The 19,113-nt window shown below is 40.9% G+C and overlaps 1 long non-coding RNA gene across 2 annotated transcripts in view; it reads right to left on the bottom strand.

The window, feature by feature from the left end:
* LOC144003353 (uncharacterized) overlaps window positions 1–19,113 on the bottom strand; it is an 80,226-nt gene that overhangs the window by 3,598 nt on the left and 57,515 nt on the right. For both annotated transcript variants that reach the window (XR_013278947.1, XR_013278948.1), the window contains exons 3-4: window positions 11,222–11,309; window positions 10,646–10,810 (exon numbers count right to left, since the gene is read on the bottom strand). This is a non-coding gene — a long non-coding RNA (uncharacterized LOC144003353). The remainder of the gene's footprint in view (window positions 1–10,645; window positions 10,811–11,221; window positions 11,310–19,113) is intronic.

Here is a 19,113-nt window from a genome sequence, read left to right as displayed (position 1 = left end):
GTGGCTCATTTGCATAATTGTAATTACCTCTGTAGCCGAAAGTCTGACGGACCCCGCAGGTAGCGCTGAGATGAGAAGCTTTTCCACTTTCCTTTCTTTCCGCTTAAATTGCCATCTCGGGAAAAGTGCTCGCATTTCCAGGTGGGCCTTCGCTTTCCTTTAATGACACCTTGTGTCAGATTTTTTTTTTTTTAAGGGGGTGAAAATCATCCGTGATTTTATTCCTGCTGACCAAACCTTTTTCGAGACTATCCAACCGAGCGTCCTTATTATACTGGCAGGCCTTTTGCGGCTGAACACACATAGTGGCTAATGAGCAAAAGTCACATTCACAAACAGCATCTGGAAATTTGGCGAGTGAGGAAGCGGGAAGGCAGCGAGCGAGCGAGCGGGCGGGGTGACCAAATTGCATGGAACCTTCACTCAGAGATCAGCAAGCTCGACACATTTCAGCCTTTTTTTCTGGCGGGTGATTAAGAGCCTTTGAAGGAGGCCGATTGACATCATTTTCATGTGAAATGTGCTGATTAGCGGAGGCGCTTTTCTGAGAATTAACTTGGGAACCACCAAAAAAGGAAAAAAAAAAAAAACCCAGCTCATTTTGTATCAGCCAACTTGCTCAGATGGTGGGCGGAAAAACGCAGTGTCAAAGAGAACAGAGTTAACTTCTGGAGCAGAGATTACCAAATTGGAACGCTTTGGGGTGCGCTGGCTAATTTTTAAAAATCATTTTTGGCATACTTTGCATGATTAAACACGGTGCCTTGAAACAAGTTTTGTTTATTGAGGGGATCAGCCATGTTTGTTGGATATTGCTAGGGGTGTTTGGCTTAGAAATTTGGATAAATGCTCTTTTAGAAAGCTTAAAAAAAAACAAAAAAAAACACGGACAACTCTGTTTTGAACAGTCATTTACACTTGATGTCACGATATATTCTCATTCCCATAAGCATTGATTATTACTGTATTAATCTTGGTAAACTTTTGGAATATCATATTGCGAGTTATTGGTAAGGTCCCAAAGTAATCATAGTTTTTTTTCTCAATAGTTTTACCCAGGCACGAACTGGGTCATCTGGAGGGGCTCGGACAATTCCCGGTGGGCCGTCCTATAATTTGGACCGCGAATTGGGAGGCAGGAGACGACACATCGTTTCAAAATTGCGCATGCAGCAGCCAACGCATACGTAAATAAAGAGCATACGTGTCATCATATGTTGACTGTCTCATTAAAGTCGCAGTCTGCCGGATTCACTCAGGAAAATGCACTTTTTAAGTACAGGATGTACACACTTTAACTTTCTCTCAGTCTACACATCTGTGCTTATGTTAATCTTTGGTGGTGATTTCGTCCTAGTTAGTCCAAGTTAGCGTCAGTCATCTTATCAGTGTGCCCCAGAAATGGTGAGAACACATTTCAAAATACGAGTACTAACAAGAAGTAGTATTAGCTGCCTTAATCTTGCTGGATTAACTTCATTTGGCAAGTGTCTTGTGAAGTGTAAAATATGTCTTATCCCATTTAATATACATTTGCTTATTGGTTTCTTTTTCCCTTTTTTGCCCATTTTATGTTCACATACAAATAAACAATGACCATGTTCTTGAAAGCGCATTCAACTGTAAATTACATTTGTGATCAAATGCAATATGAATATTGTTGGAGGGAATGCTCATCTATTTTACATTTTTCCACAAACTGTAAAATTGTGTATTTTCATAAAAATGTGAACTGAAGTGAGCGCTAAAACTCCAGGGCTGAAAATGAGTCCTATCTCGGCCCACTGGATCAATTATCGCTGGTTCCAAGCAATTTCCAAGCATGTTGTTTAAAAAAAAACTTTTTTCTTCCCCAATTTGATCGATTGTTCATGCAGTTGTGATATTGTAATTGTGGGAAATATTTCACGATTCAAAATAATATCGATATCGCACAAATGCCGTGTGGTGATACAATCAATATTTTCGTCCAAGCATTTAATCTACAATTCGCAGTGAGTGCATTTCAACAAATTTCAGCTCGACTAGTTCAGGGCTGAATGTCACCCGGTGAGATCTTGATGCATCGCATCTGTCGAGTTGTTGAAGTGGCTTAAAGAAGTTTGGCGAAGGCTGCATTCATTACTTCAACCCTGAGAATTTTTTGGGGGCGAGCGCTGGATTGTCAATCTCGCGGCCCGTGGGAAGAGGGAACCCTCAGCAATGACACCTGGAGCCAATTAGCCACAGCTAGCAAAAAATCTTTTGTTGTTTTGTGTACCACGGGAGGCCTTTGTTTTGCTACTTGTGTGAGTATTTCCCAGCATCCCCTCCAGGAGCTTGCCATTGTGTGTTTGTGTTGCTTAGCTCGCTAAATTTAGCTTGACGAGTATGTGCAGGACTCTCTCTCTTCTCCTAATCAATACTGGATGCACCTACGGGGACTTACCAAGCAAAATGGCTGCGGGCATAGTCCCTTCCCACCCGTTTTCTATATATATATAACTTGCTTGGCATATAATGAAAAACATTACCTGCCACCGGGGTACATAACGCAGGAGTTATGGAGCGCCGCTGCGAAGAATGAACCAATTACACCAATTGTATTTTTACACGCGGGGGTCATTTATCTTGGCACCGGGATAGAGATAAATCATAGCTTTGCTTTGAGATAAAGTTGGACCAAATCACTTAATAGCCAGTAAAAAAAAGCCAGAATAGGACCACCTGACCTCCCTAGCTGCAGTTTGTCGGCTGGGGAATAGAAATACAGCCCCGCTTGAGAGTTTCTGCGCAACTAAATAAATATGACAAACTGGTTATCGTCCAGGCTGCAACTTCGGGAGGAGATCACTGCGTGGAGCTTTCCAGTGGTTACATCTCTTTAGCCAAAGTCAGCATACCTATTGTTATGTCTAATTTGCATTTTAGATAGGAACCACCCCCACACAGAGATCTGCTCATCATGACAGGGCTGGGTTAAGATTAGTGTTGTTCCGATACTGATACTGTTATCGGTGACTACTCACAAGTAACATGCCGATACCATTAATTCCAACACTAATATAGGATTTTGGATGCAGCATCTTGTGTCTTGCTCGTGCACGACATTCACTGATATGTGACATGTTCACTGCATGCCGATCTAAGATATCCTATTGGCCCTTGAATGCTCTGAACCGATGGCAGGACAGCTTTTTCATGTTGAGGAAAAAAACCCTTAAGTATCGGTATGGTATCGGCCGATACTGCAAAGCTGGGTATCGGTATCGTTATCGGGAGCCAAAAAACGGTATCGGAACAACACTAGTTAAGATCCAGAACTGCTTTCAAGGAGATGATGATATCTGGCACACAAAAGGTAAGCAGAGCTGCACTGAATTTTTGGCGGTCAAACAGTTAAAGTAAAAAAATCTGCATGGAGTGTTGTTAATTGGAAAACTTAGTGTTAGTTTCTGATAAGTAGCACTTGATTGCTTCGTGCAGTTGTTGATGGGGGCGTCAACTACACTCTGTGAAACAAAGTTGTTGACATGATTATTGCAATTTATGAAGTGCTGCCTCCATCAGTGAAAATGTTTTTATTGTGTCGGCTGGTGCTGGCTCAACCCCCCCCCCCCCCAAATTCCAAGGGCTTCGCTTCTGCAAGTAGAAACCGCTCTCCTAGTTGTAATGCTTTTGCAGTTGGCATTGAAAACGATACTCACCATTTGGCCCAGTAGGCAAATGTGTCCAAACTGGCTAGGTTAGGTTATGTCTTGAACCTTGGGTTAGTCTGACGAAGTAAAATATTTTTTTATATATGCGGTTTTAGGACACCTGGGAATCATTGAAATTTGCTTAAAAAGTCTGAGGGTCGGTCCTGGCTAGCTAATGAAGCGGCCTCGCTATCTGGCTGACTAATGAACGAGATGAGGCCGCCTGAAAAACGAGCTGACTGGCTGCGGAAAATAAAAGGGATTCCTTAGCTCTGATTTCAGTGATTGATTTCACTCCTCAATTCCCTCCTTTAAATTCTCCTCCCTTCCTTAATTTGCTTTGCTGCTCGCGGTCGATGCGCTCCAAATGTAGCCAGACATCAGCTCGCAGGTGCGTGCGTCAATTAAACGAGGCTCTAATGTCTTCCATGAGGAGGACTTCCCGCCGCTTGACCGCCATTATGGGTCGGGTAGCCGGGACCAGAGGGGGAATCAGCCGCGCTCTCCCGGAGCCCGTCCAGCGCAAGGCCGTCCGCGGTCTCCGTGTTCGCCGTCGGCAGCCGGATCCGCAGTGACCAAGGCTCCACCCGCCGTGACCAAGCGTAGCCGTAACCGGAGGGGAAATAAGCCACGCTCTCCCGGAGCCCGTCCACCGCAAGGCTGTCAGCGGCTTCCGTGCTCGCCGTCAGCAGCCGGATCCGCTGTGACTAAGGCTACCCCCGCCGTGACCGAGGCTGCCGTAACTACTCGGGGAACGCGACCGGTGAGTCCCACGTCCATGGCTCGTGTCACAGCAGCTCCGACCACTCTCATCATCGGAGATTCGATCGTGAGGAACTTGAGAGCGGAATCCACCATCACGCGCTGTTACCCTGGTGCCAGAGTTCGTAATATTTTAGAGCGGTTTCCTAGCATGTTGGCTAAATTTCCTTATGTTCGGAACATCGTAATACATGTTGGAGCCAACGACACTTCTCTCCGTCAGTCCGAACTTCTAAAGCAAGATTTTATTGATTTGTTGGAAGCCATTAAAGACTGTGGGAAACATGTTTTTATTTCGGGTCCGATTCCTACTCTGGGCCGAGGAAGCGAGCGCTTTAGCCGACTTTTGAGCCTCCATTCTTGGCTACAGTCTGAATGCTGTTTTTATAATATGTCTTTTATTGATAATTTTAATTTGTTTTGGGAGCGGGCATCTTATTTTAGAAATGATGGTATTCACCCCTCAATACTCGGTGCTCGGAAATTAGCCGAGAACATTGTTTATTCGTTACATGTGTTTCGTCAATGACTAACTGCCCCCTCGGTGTCTGAAGTTCTGTATCCAATTCCTACAATTAGTACAGTCACTACAGTTAGAATGCATACAGATAACAGTTTCCCAATTTCTACTATCACAGGCAGACGATTTCCCCCCACACACAAACAAAACATTTTTAACATTAATAATCTTTTATATGTTAACAATTCTTTTAATTGTGACTATGAGCGCACATTCGGCACAAACATTAAATTGGCTGTGCTGAATGTGCGCTCTCTTTTAAACAAAACTTTTATTATAAATGACCTGATCTTAGACAACAACCTAGAAGGTATTCTTCTATCAGAGACATGGCTCGGCACAGATGCCCCAGTTGTTCTCACCGAGGCTTGCCCATCCAATTTTAACTTTTTATTTTCTAACAGGGATGGTAAACGTGGAGGTGGGACTGCATCAATTTTTAAAGTCACTTTAGCTTCAAGGGAAGTTATTTTTAATACTTATCTATCATTTGAGTATCATGCTTTTCTTTGTAGCAATCCTCCTATTCTCTGTGTTTTAGTTTATAGACCTCCCCATCATTCTACTTCTTTTATTAGTGAGTTTTCAGAGTTCCTATCGATTTTACTTACTACTTATAATCGAATTTTAGTAACTGGCGATTTTAATGTCCACGTTGATAATATCTCGGACCCATTGTCCAGAGAATTTTTAAACCTTTTAAACTGTCTTGATTTTAAACAGCATGTCACACAGCCGACTCACAACAGAGGACACACTTTGGACTTGGTCATAACCTATGGCCTGTCCATTGGTGTGTCCTCTGTTGTTGACCTGGCTGTGTCTGACCACTATTGTGTATTTTTTAACATCGCCAGTTTTAATCATCAGGATGCCCCGGTGAGAACAGTGAGGAAACGCTACCTAACTTCTGAGGTGGCTGCAAATTTTATTGAGAATCTTAAGAGAATCCCTGCAGACTTTCTACCTGCTTCATGTGATTTTATTGTTGATAATTTTAATAAGAACTTAAGAACAACTTTGGATGAAGTAGCTCCACTTTTAACCAAAACTATAAAATTAAAGACTATTCCCCCGTGGAGAAATGACGAGATTAAAAAATTAAAACGAAAATGCAGGTGTGCTGAAAGGAGGTGGAGAAAAACTAAACTTTCAATACATTATGAAATTTTACGTGAACAACTTAAATCCTACAATAAAACAGTCAAACAGGCAAGAATATCTTATTTCTCAAATTTAATCGCAGTTCATTCAAAAGATCCTAAATTTCTTTTCTCCACTTTCGATCTTTTAACCAATCCTGATTTTAAAAAGCCATCACAGACTCCATCAAACACTCTCTGTGATGGCTTTGCAGACCACTTCAGAAGTAAAATTGATGGCATTAGGTCCAGTCTTTTAGTTGATCAAAATATAATTTTTAATAAATATGGACAGTCACTTTTACCTGAGGAAACACTGGAAAGTTTTACCCTGGTTGATGCAAGGACACTTGGTCGAGTTTTCTCCCAGGTCAACCCAACAACCTGCCTTTTAGATCCGATTCCCACATCACTTTTTAAGACATTTTATGGATTTTTTGAGGAACAGATTTTAACTATAGTCAATTGCTCTCTTCAGACGGGTGTCTTTCCTGCCGCCTTTAAAACGGCGGTGGTGAAGCCCCTTCTGAAGAAAAGCAATTTGGACCCCAGCAGTTTTAATAGTTATCGACCTATATCCAACTTACCCTTTTTAAGTAAGATTTTAGAAAAAATTGTTTTTATTCAATTGAATTCATTTTTAGATACAAATAATATTTTAGAGAAATATCAGTCTGGTTTTAGGATGAACCACAGTACCGAGACTGCCCTTTTAAAGATTTTAAATGATATCAGGTGTAATGAAGATGTGAAAAAGCTTACAGTCTTGGTGCTACTGGATTTAAGTGCTGCCTTTGATACAGTAGATCACCACACTTTATTAAACAGACTTAGAAGCCTGGTGGGCATCTCTGGTACAGTTTTTAACTGGTTTTATTCCTATCTCACACACCGATATTTCTTTGTAAGTATGGATACATGTTCCTCTGAAACCCATGAAATTAAATGTGGGGTTCCCCAAGGCTCAATCTTAGGCCCATTACTTTTTAATCTTTATATGCTTCCCCTTGGGGAAGTCATCAGGAGACACGGCGTCAACTTCCACAGTTACGCTGATGATACACAGCTGTATATCGCCGTGTCACCTGATGACATGGGGCCTATTGATACCCTTTTAAATTGTATTTTAGATATTAAGTCATGGATGGCAGAAAATTTCCTGCAGCTCAACCAGGACAAAACAGAGGTTTTAGTCATCGGTCCTGAAGGTCAGAGAGAGAAACTTTTACCTAAACTACAAGATTTTAAACCCACGCAATGTGTAAAGAATTTGGGCGTCCTTTTTGACTCTGAGCTAACTTTTAATCCTCATATTAAAAATGTAGCCAAGATCGGTTTTTACCATCTTAAGAATATTGCCAGAGTCCGCCCGTTTCTCTCACAGGCCAACACGGAGGTGCTGATGCATGCTTTTATTTCTTGTCGTTTAGATTATTGTAATTCCCTGCTCTCTGGTCTTCCCAAAAAGAATATTTCAGTCCTACAGCTCCTTCAGAACTCAGCTGCACGTGTGCTGACGGGGACCGGAGGGCGGGAGCACATTACACCAGTTTTAAAATCGCTGCATTGGCTCCCCGTGCGTTTCAGGATTGATTTTAAGGTGCTTTTATTAGTTTTTAAATGTCTTAACGGTCTTGGCCCATCTTATTTATCTGACTTGCTTTTACCCTATTACCCCTCGCGGCCTCTGAGGTCTTCTGGCAGCGGTCTTTTAACTATTCCAAAGGTGAGGACCAAGACACATGGTGAAGCTGCCTTTAGCCACTATGGTCCTCACCTATGGAATGGCATGCCAGAGAGCATCAGGTCTGCAGAGAATATTTATGTTTTTAAGAGGAGGCTTAAGACTTACTTTTTTAGTTTGGCATTTGATTGACCTTTTTTATTTTTATTTTATTTTATTTTATTTTACTTATTATTATTTTTACTTTTTTATCCCCTTTTATTTATTTAACTTTTAATCTATATTGTCTTGTAGCTTTGTTTTTATTTATTTATTTTTTCTATCGTGTTTAACCGTTTTCTTTTAGTGTTTAAATGTTTTTATTTGGTAGTTATAAAATTTTTAGCTCCAGTGTTTTCTCATGGGGGAGCCTCCACAGTGAGAGGGATGCTTGGTCTTCATCCATCTCACTGTGGATGAACTCCTCCTGGGTGCCTTTCCTTACAGGGTACTTCTGTGCCCCGCCATGTTGTGGTTTTCATGTGTTTGTTGGGTTTTGGGTGTGTCTGTGGGTATGATCATGGGGATGGGGGGGCTTTTTCTTTCTTTTATTTTATTGCATTATGGATGTCCAGCACTTTGAGTTGCATTTTAAATGTATGAAAGGTGCTATATAAATAAAGTTGATTGATTGATTGATAATGGCACTGGTGCGAGGTCACCGGTTAACTTAGCTTAAGTAGCGGATTGGAAATGAAGCGCATTTCAAATCAGTCAATACAGCTTGACAGTTCAAAAAGTTCAAAAGTTTTGATGAAAGTGAAGAGGTCAGGTGGTTGTCGGGCCTGGAACTGCGGAAATTACGACTGCATGACAGTAATGGATATACGGTATATCGCAAGACAGTGAAAGAATCACTGTGAAATAACTGAGACACTCATCAATAGGACATAAGACTAAGTTGACCAAAACTAAATCTGTTGGTGCTTTTATTACATTTTATTGATTTAAAAAAATTATCAGTTGATATCTGAAATATATTTTCAAATTTTATTTTGCCATTTATTTAGTTGTGTAGTTGTGTCTTTTTCATTGCCATTTTTGGTAAACTATTTTCCCCTCAACAATGTCTTTGAAGTCATTTATTTTTCTTAATTATTTCCATTTTTTTTGTAAACTTACTATATTATTTATTTTTACCTCAGAAATTTAAATGAATTGTTCTTTTAAATCATTCCTTTTGTAAAGTGCCTCAGTCATCATTTCGATGTTTTTTTTTTTTTTACTTTTCTATGTTCAAAACTTGACATTTTTATTTTTTTTTAAACAATGATTTATTTTATTTTGTATTTTATTTCTGGTTATTTATTTTATTATATTTTGATTGCTGCGATTGGCTGGCAACCAGTCCAGGGTGTCCCCCGCCTACTGCCCAGAGCCAGCTGAGATTGGTGCCAGCACCCCCCGCGACCCTTGTGAGGAATAGAATAAGCGGTCAAGAGAATGGCTGGATGGATGGATATTTTGATTGATTACCCCCTCCAGTCACTAAAAATAGTATTTTAAGTAACAACACCATGCAAAATTTTGCGCCATGATGCCAACTAGTGGTAAACTAATTATTCATTAATTTCAAAAACCCACTATTGATTGCAGTAATATGAAAAAAAAAAAGTTCTATCACATCAACGTACATTTTAAACATATACATATATATTCATAGCTAATTATATTATATAGGTCGTGCCCTGCCTTACAGGAGGCTGGACGTGTTTTGCCGCTATCCTTCTACTACGGATATCCAAAGGAGAACTTTGTGAATGCAGTTATACCTGGTAGTGGTGCTTGCAGCTAGTGTCGGACCCAATGAGTTGAACGCTGCTCGTCTTCCTATGCTTTGCTCTCGCTAGCTTTTGCGGCTTTCTCCTGCTAGCTGCTCGTTAGGCTCTCTGGTTAACTCTTGCTCGCCGGGCTGCTCACTCGCTCACAGTAAAAATAACTGGTCGTAATTGGTGCTAGTCTTGTGAATTATGGTCTCTCTGAGGCACCGTAGTGCATGTGGTTAAAAGTCATTGCATTCTACTAATTAACCACTAGATGTCAGTCAATTCTACACACTTACCCTCAACTCGCCATTGTATAATTGCGATCGAAGTCAGGCAGCTACAGTATCAATACAGTATATGTAATGTCTCTTGTATCGGTATCACGAGTGCTATGTTGAGATATTATCCAGTATTTTATGTTGGGCTCATTCCCATGCCGGAGCTGTCATGGGGATGCTGGCTAAGAGAACACAAACAACTATCTTATGAGGCCAAAGCAGTCGCTGTTATGATACACTTGAATGCAAATGGCATGCAAATGAGCAAGTGTAGAGGAATTGGTGGGGGGGTGGGTGAAAAAGGGTTTAGAGCAATTAAAATGATGTGCTCTTTGTAACAGTCCAACACTCCCGTGCATTGCAGACACCTAGGGTGAATCCCATAACTTTTTAATAACTGCCGGAACACAACACAACAACACAACACAACACAACACGCTGTGCAACTTTCTGCCTCTTGGCGTGACTTTTTGACCCGGACGGAATATTGCGGAAAGTTGCGTTATAAAAAAAAAAAAAAGAAAAAAAAAGAGCCCTCAGGAGCAGTACGGGCTCACCGAGCTACTCGCAATATTTATCACGCAGATGAACACCACCTGTTTTTTCTAGTATGCATTATGTACTTTGAAAATGCCATTTAGCGACTATTGACTGGCTTGTTGTTTGACATTATTCAGTGGATATACTGTTTACGGAGAAATGTACCCCTCTTTCATCAGTGTGCGGTCAGAACAAGTTCATCACCAAAGGTCAACGTAGGCGCGGCGAGGTCCTCACCTGATTTATTGATCATAGTGTACGAGGCGAGCTGAGCTACGGCAGGGTGAAACTGCTCCGGGGGAATAAACACCAAGGCTGTGGGCTTTAATTGCGTGTGGAATGCTGCAGAAGGCCCGGATTTGCTCAGGATGTGGGAGCCAAGAAACCATTATTGCATCAGTTCTGCAAGCACACATAATGATGAAAACTCTGAATTTAGTGCCGTCCATCTATCTAGTACACAAGCTTGAGGTTTGGTAATGCCGGTCAAAAACAGGGGAAACCATTTGTCTTAATGACTGGAACCAGCTACAATACTGGATTCAATGTCCTTGACTTATTAACCGACATAACCATTTTCCACATTCTCTATAATTACAACAAATGCCTGGCTAAAGTTAAAAAGAAATGGTCTAGAAGACAACGTATTCCAATGTTGGCCATCTGGCGAAGACGGAACATCATCAACCAAGTTTTATGTTGAGAATATGTGACACTAGCTTCACAGGCTGAATTTTCAAGATGTTTGAGGATTTCAACAACTTTGCTCCACCCACAAGAAATGACACAAATATTAAATTCACAAAATTTTACCTTGTCCATCCATCTGGCATAATCCAGGGGTCTGCAACCTGCGGCTTTGGAGTCGCATGTGGCTCTTCAGTGCCTCTCCTGTGGGTCTCTAAAAAAATTAGAAGAAATTAATATTTTTTTACATATTTATTTTTATTTTTTTAGGTAAAATATTCTTCAAATGAATTAATGATAAAAAAAAAATGAATTCAGTACAAAATTTTAAGTTGTCGGAAAAAAAGAGAAAAAAGGTTGACGAAAAAGTTTTTATAAATACCTTAAAATGTCCAAAAACATCACCATAAAATAGTAAATGGTCATATAGCGCTTTTCCACCTTAGAAGGCCCTCAATGCGCTTTACATTCGCATTAAAATGTCCAAAAAGGCAGAGGAAATACATAAATCTAAGATAAAATGTCCACGGAAAAAAAAAGGTAGAAAAATATGTAAAAGAGGCAAAAAATGACCATATTATGTCCATAAAAATTGCCAAAAATGTTAGAAATTTAACAGAAAGGCAGAAAAGTTTAAAAATGTTCATGAAAAATTAAGTATAAAAAAAATATACACACAAAAAAAATCCAAAAACAAAAGATGAAAAGTAGAAGAAAATGAATCTGAACATATTGGATGCTGCATATTTTTCTGCTATGGTGCAGCTCTCATGAGCTCTTGGGCCATCAGTACATTAGACTAACAACACATTGTTTCGCTCATCGCTTCAGACAGATTTTTGTGATTGATTTGGCCTAACATAGCTCTTCTGACATCAAAGGTGGCTGACCCCCACAATAGACCAAGCATAGGTAAATCCATCCATTTTCCAAACCACTTATCCTCTCAAGAATTCTTTAGAAATTTCTAGAGTGAGTCTGTCTATAAAGGAGCCAAGTGGCAGAGATTCTTTTTCTTACGGCATATGCCTTCTTGAGACTTTTTCTGGTTTTGAATTCAAATTTCATGCAGCTGAGTGAAAGTGGCTTCATGGGCTGAAGTTTAAAGACATTCCAACTCTGACTAGAGTGAGTTGCGATTTAGTCATCAAACATCGCTGCTCCACTCGACCCACCACGACTTGACTAATTTCTTGCTATAGCACTAGGGAAGTAACGATATCTAAACATCACGATACGATACTATCACGATATGAAGGTCACGATACGATAATTATCACGATATTGGGGGGGGGGGGGGGGGGGTTGGCGATATTTAAAAAAGATCACAATATTGGGGAAAAAAAAAAATTTCATAAGGTCAGGTTCATTTCCGTTTGTGGAGTTCTAGCACCCTCTGGTGGCTATTTTTTTACGTGTAGTTTAATTTACACAAGGCATGTTTTTGCCCTTCTATGTTTGTAAAATCCATGCTCATGGTCAGATAAAGGGAAACGTAAACTGTCAATATGTGGAGAAACTCAATGTGTACGTGCATTAGCAAGTAAGTGCCTCAATATTAAGTGTTATTAGAGATTGTAAGTGGTTTATATGCATTGCTATTATGCACAAAAGCACAATATTGTGCTTTTGTGCATAACAGCAATGCATATAAGCCACCTACAATCTCTAATAACAATATTAAGGCACTTACTTGGTAATGCAAGTACACATTGATCGCTTCACAAGCAAATTAGGCTCCCCTTCATCTGACAATTAGCATATATTTCAAACATAGAAGGCCAAAACATCCCTATTGAAAATTAAATTGCACTAATAAACTAGCCACTAGAGGGTGCTAGAACTGCACAAATGGAAATCAACCTGACTTTTTTAACACATGTGCTCCCTTTAAATATTGTGACCATGACGACGACAATATTGTGGCAGTTTTAATATCACGATATCACGATATTGCCCTTATTGTTACATCCCCATTTAGCACCTCAATCTCTTAAAAATGGTTCCAATTTGGTAGAAACAATTCTCTTGGATGAGTCTTTCTTTGAAGAACCCTGAGAATTGATCCTAAAATGTCCGCTTCAAAGCAGAGTGGCAGACATCCTGTGTCTTTTTAAGCAAACTTTTTTTTTTTTTTTTTTTTTTTTTTTTAAATTTGATGTTGCTAATTGAAACTGGCTCCTGGGGCTGAACATCCCCATCTGTCTCATATATGAGGCTCCAATTTTGTAGCAATCTGAAAAAATCTCGAGGAATAGTCCATCTTTGGACGAAATGACTAATATGACTGCTTCACAACAAAATGACAGACATCCTGTGTCTTTTCAGGCCTGTGACTACTCATGACAGCCAAGGCCACCAAATTTCAATTTACATCCATGCCGATGAGACGCCCTTGCGAAAAGGACACAGATGTCCAATATATGCAAGTTCTCCGACCTCCAGCTTTGGCTTGATACAATATGGCACCCATGTTGGTTCATTTAAAAGCAATATATGAGCCTGTGTGGATGCCTGGCATGCTTATCTGTATGCGGGCAGCCTTTTTCCTTCCAGGAACGCGCAATCACAGCCCAAAACAGCCGCAATGACTTTTCAACAAAACCAATGGCGTTTAGCACTGGGGGAGATAAGCAAAGGGGGCATGCGTGAAATAGACAAACAAAGAGAAGGGAGGGTTCCGTGCAGCCGGCAGTGGAGTTAATCTCACTCCGCGGCCGGATTAGGAGTCACGCTTGTGTTTTCCCAGAGAAGAAGGCGGCGGCGAAGGGCTTGCGTATGAATATCAAGCCCGACGAGGGGCCACTTCAGGCTGGGAAAAACAGGCAGATGTTAGCTTTTTTGCGCTTTTCATTTCACGCAGAGATGGCCTGCTTCTTTTTCAGTCGTCGTCACGCACTTTCAGCGCCGTTCCACCGTGGTAGTGCAACCACACGTTCCTGTTCCCGTGTTTAACTGAGCTGCAACGGGATCTCTTGGTTCACCGTCGACAAGACGGGACAGAGACGACACACTTGGCACAAACGCCATGAGAGCTCACAATTTGAAATCCTGTTCCCGCAGAATGCCCTCTGTTGGTTTTCAGACAAACCATGATCCTACATAACACCTACAGTTGGTAGCTTACCTCTAAAACAGTGTTTTTCAACCCTGGTCCTCCAGCCTGTTTTCCATGTCTCTCTATTTGCAACGCAGGTGATTCCAATCACAGCTCATTAGCAAGCTCTGGAGAAGCCTGATAACGATCCTCACCTGCGTTGGAATCGGGAGACATGGAAAACAGGCTGGATAGTGTGCCCCGAGGACCAGGGTTGGGAAACACTGCTCTAAAACATGTTCTGGCACAACAGCTACTGTTGATTGACCAAGCACTCTAGTTTTACATAGAAAACCTGTTCCTGAACACCGCCAATAGTTTCTACACTGAGAAAAATATTATTCCCATGTAAAGATGTTCCTGCGCAATACCTAAAATTGCTTTACCAAGAAAACCATGTTCCTGCTAACACCTACTGTATAGCTGGTTAACCAAGAAAACGGGTTGACTCAGTTGACTTACCCAGGAAACCTGTTCTAGCACAACTTCAGATGGTTTACTGAGGAAAAATGTTCCTGTCCAACCCTTTCCGTTGGTTTATCCAGAGAACCTGTTCCTGCACAACACTTACCTAAAAAACATATTCCTGCACTGCACCCAGTTTGTTTACCTACAACCTTGTTCCTGCACATCTTAAGTTGGTTTACTGAGGAAAAATGTTCCTGTCCAACCCTTTCCGTTGGTTTACTGAGGAAAAATGTTCCTGTCCAACCCTTTCCGTTGGTTTATCCAGAGAACCTGTTCCTGCACAACACTTACCTAAAAAACATGTTCCTGCACTGCACCCATTTTGTTTACCTACAACCCAGTTCCTGCACATCTTACATTGGTTTACTGAGGAAAAATGTTCCTGTCCAACCTTTTCCGTTGGTTTATCCAGAGAACCTGTTCCTGCACAACACTTACGTAAAAACATGTTCCTGCACTGCACCACCAGTTTGTTTACCCAGAACCCAGTTCCTGTACATCTTACATTGGTTTACGGAGAAAAATTTTCCTGTCCAAAACTTCCAATTGGTTCACCAACAAAACTTGTTCCTGCACAACACCAGCAGTTGGTTAACTGAGAAAATGTTCCCATTGGTTTTGCATCGAAAACATGATCCTGTACAAAATGTACAGTTGATTTACACAGAAAAATGTTCCTGTTTAACATATGTTAGGTTTATCCAACAAGCCTGTTCCTGCTGTTTACCTAGACAGCCTGTTCTTGCGAATTACCTTGAGTTGGTCTACCTGCACAACACCTACAAATCCTGATCCTGCACAAGGTTAAATTCGTAGAAAGCCCGACAAGGGGGATTTCAAGCCCTCACAGAAATGTAGTTGGCATATTTCATCCGATCCCTTCCAAGATGAACCGTTTCAGTTGTGGTGCTCCGAACCATTAATCACACGGCGTAGCCACTAGCGCGCGGCTGTCAGGCGGGTCCGGCGCGGTAATTAATAAACTCATCACTGCTTTCACGCGTCCTCTCGTGCCGACGGTAGCCGCGTCTAATTACTAAGCACAATAAATATTTGGAGGGATGTTTCGACATGGCAGGGAGCGCGGGTGATGAATTACGGCTCGGGCATATTGTTTGTGGCGGCGTGATTAATTGTGATTTCAATAAAAGGAGGCTCATCCTCATTGTCGCCGCCTGTGTAACATGTTTGTGCTTGGAGATAATGAGGCGGCTCTATTCCAGCAGGCTCTTCGAAGAAAAAAAAAAAAAAAAAAAGATGGGGAGCTGCGGTGACATGTCAACAATGGAGACTGACCAGCTTATGCACGACAGTGAACCTCCACCTTTTGCGGTTGTCTATTCACAAATTCATCCGAGGATGGATCAGCCCAAGAATAGTGAAAATCTGTGTACAACTGACGACTATGATAATTTTGTGAGTGTGTGTATGGCTGGATGAAATCTGGCATTAAAAAATGATCAAATAGAAAATATAGTATATTTAGATTCAAAAACAGTTCATATAGCTTTGTTTGATGCTTGAATAAAATTGTTCTATAAAATCCAACTGTTGAATAACACAATGGAAATTTATTCAGCTTTACAGTCATCTTTCTTATATTCTTTTCATAGAAACAATTCAAAAAACACGGAAATGATGAGACTTGGCCAAGCCGAACTCATTTTGTAGTCAAAAACACACGGAAGTCTGGCGAGCCTTGGCCACGCCCACCAAAAATCCGCTCGCTTGATGCTAGGCTAACAGTAGACCTTCCTCGTGGAGACCAACTCGACAACAAGGTACAATTTCGTGAACATTTCTTTTGATACAGTATCAGTGGATGGTTGGTCTCATAGCTGCAAAGCTCATTTCAGGTATTTTGCGCTGAGATCATATGCCAAAGACGTACCAGATGCTATTTGAATTTGGCTTTGCAAAGTGGGGTTATTACTTTAGATTTCTCCAACATGCAAGTAAAACTGAAAGTACAACTATTTATATAATCCATGTTTGTCCATCTTCACGCCAGACAGCTTTACGCTTGCCTGCACACGAGTGTAGCACTTATAGAGGCTGCCACAGGAATTCAATCAAACTGTGTTGACTGAGTTAACTTTTTTCATCCATCCATTTTCTGAACCGCTTACTCCTCATCAAGGGTCGGGGGGGAGTTTTAACTTTGACAACCCTACGTGTCTCGATACATGGGGGATGTTTAAAAGTGGAACAATCAATTCCGTTCGATGCATTAACATCTTGATTTTCCGATTCAAGTGGGTTTTCGTTACACCCTAAATACATACCATATGTTTGAGTGATAGCCTACATCTTGTTGTTGTTGTTCCACAATTTTCGTCAGAGCTCGGTCCCAAACCCCCGCGATGTTCCTGTTAATCACCTCAACCAACCTCTCCTATCTGTCGTTTTGCAGCGTTATTACCAGTCTGATTTATCGAGCTAATATCTACCCTCTTCCCATGCAATGAAACGCCGTCGAGCAGCCCACCAGGCAATAAAGTCATCCAATGCGTTGCCTGATTAGGAATACAAAAGAATTACACTTTGTCACTAATGATGTCACCTCAGGTGCTTATTAATTACAAGCTTGCACATATTTAAATATCTCTTTTATTGACAATCTTGATCTCAGGGTTAAGCCAAGTCAACCAGTACTTAAGATTTTAAGAATTATCATTTTTAAAATGTGTTTTATTGTTGTCCCTCCCCAAATTAACCATGTTAACCAATGGCAGGCCATTATTATCAGAAGCAAACAAAAGCAGGGAGCTTCGATGGTCCCAAGGAGCCCGTTTGTGTACATGCATAGGCTGACCTTAATTAAAAAGGGAAAAAAGTTAATTAAGCAATTAATGGCGGGAACGCGGAAACTATTACACACCAAATGCTTCCCACTTGAAGGTGGACAACACATCCATCGACCTTCATTAACGCTCGTACAGAAAAACGTGTTAACTCTGAGAGAGCAATGTATTTGATATTTGAGTAACACACAGCCCTGTTCAAATTTACAATACAATAAAATGAGACCTAGGTGTAAAAAAAAAATAAAAAAAAAAAAATAAAAAATAAAAAAAAAAATAAAATAAAATAAAAAAAAAAATAAAAAAATTGAAAGCTTTCGCTATCACTATCAAATAGAAAACTTTAAAAAGGAAAAAGTCAAACAAACAACTGAGATAATGTTGCATAAGTATGCACACCCCTTATAATCAGCATATGGCTGTGTTTGGCATTAACCCATCACATTAAAATCACACAATAGAAATGCAACATTTTTTGTCCCCCTCAAATATTGTTCACAAACCAGTCTAAGTCTGTGATAATGAGCACTTCTCCTTTGCCGAGATAATACATACCACCTCACAGGTGTGCCATATCAAGATGCTGATTAGACACCATGATTAGTGCGCAGGTGTGCCTTAGACTGCCCACAATAAAAGACCACTCTGAAAGGTGCTGTTTTGTTTTGTTGTACTGGTTTTCTTGTGCCCGGAAAACCCATATAATGTAATAAATATTCCCACTGAACATCTACAGGTTGGTTTACAGATAAAAAAAAAAATTCCTGCAGCTCACCTTCATTTGACTTTACAACCCAGGATCATACCTTTGATGCAGGAAGAGAAACAAAGTCCAACTAAGAATTGTTGTAAGACCTCGGTAGAGATTTACACCCCTGCCATGTCTTTTTGATGCAGTAGGAAAACCAGAGCGCCCCCCGCAGAGACTCGTCATCATCACGGGAGGAAACACGCTCAGAAAGACACCCCCCACCCCAATGCCTTTGAATGGGGGTCTCTCTCCCGTTGCGAAGTTGCGTGGAAAGCGAGGTTTGACAGTGATTTGAATTCCAAGCAATCAAGTGTAGCTGCTATGTCAGAACATGGATTTCTCCGCTGAGCCGCGGAAGGGAGACAAACCACCTCTAGCGCTCCTCAAGTGGGGATTATCATGTTAACTAATTCATATATTTTAACACCTGACAAATTATAGTCCCCCTGCAAATGGATCAAGCACGTAAATGAGTAAATTCCAATTAGCATCCAGATTATGTGCGACGTGACGCTAATGTGCCCACAGAGGGTTTAGGATATCGAAGATAAGCTAACAGGACAGAACTTCATCCCGCCCGCAACTTGAGTGTTTAACTATTTGTTGCTCGAGTGCTTTGTTTTGGTTCGTCATCAAACATTCAGCCTGAGGTGTTTTCATTGGACTTTGTCTCACCAATATGACGTAACCACGACTACATTTACAAATCAAAGTTGAGTTGTCATCTGTCTGCCTGAAAATGTCCACATTTCAGCCGACAAGGATGTCAAATGAAACCCGAAAAACACAGAGGCTGTCTCGTTCTGCATTTGCAAAAATGTAAAGCCTGTGGAATAAAACCCACAGCATTTAAAGATAAAGAAGATGAATATGTAAGTTGGCACAACTCATATTGTTG

This window comes from Festucalex cinctus, chromosome 16, assembly GCF_051991245.1.
Source record: "Festucalex cinctus isolate MCC-2025b chromosome 16, RoL_Fcin_1.0, whole genome shotgun sequence".
Classification (NCBI taxonomy): Eukaryota; Metazoa; Chordata; class Actinopteri; order Syngnathiformes; family Syngnathidae; genus Festucalex; species Festucalex cinctus.
Note: the sequence above shows the minus strand (reverse complement) of the source record. Positions and strands in the feature narration are given on the sequence as shown.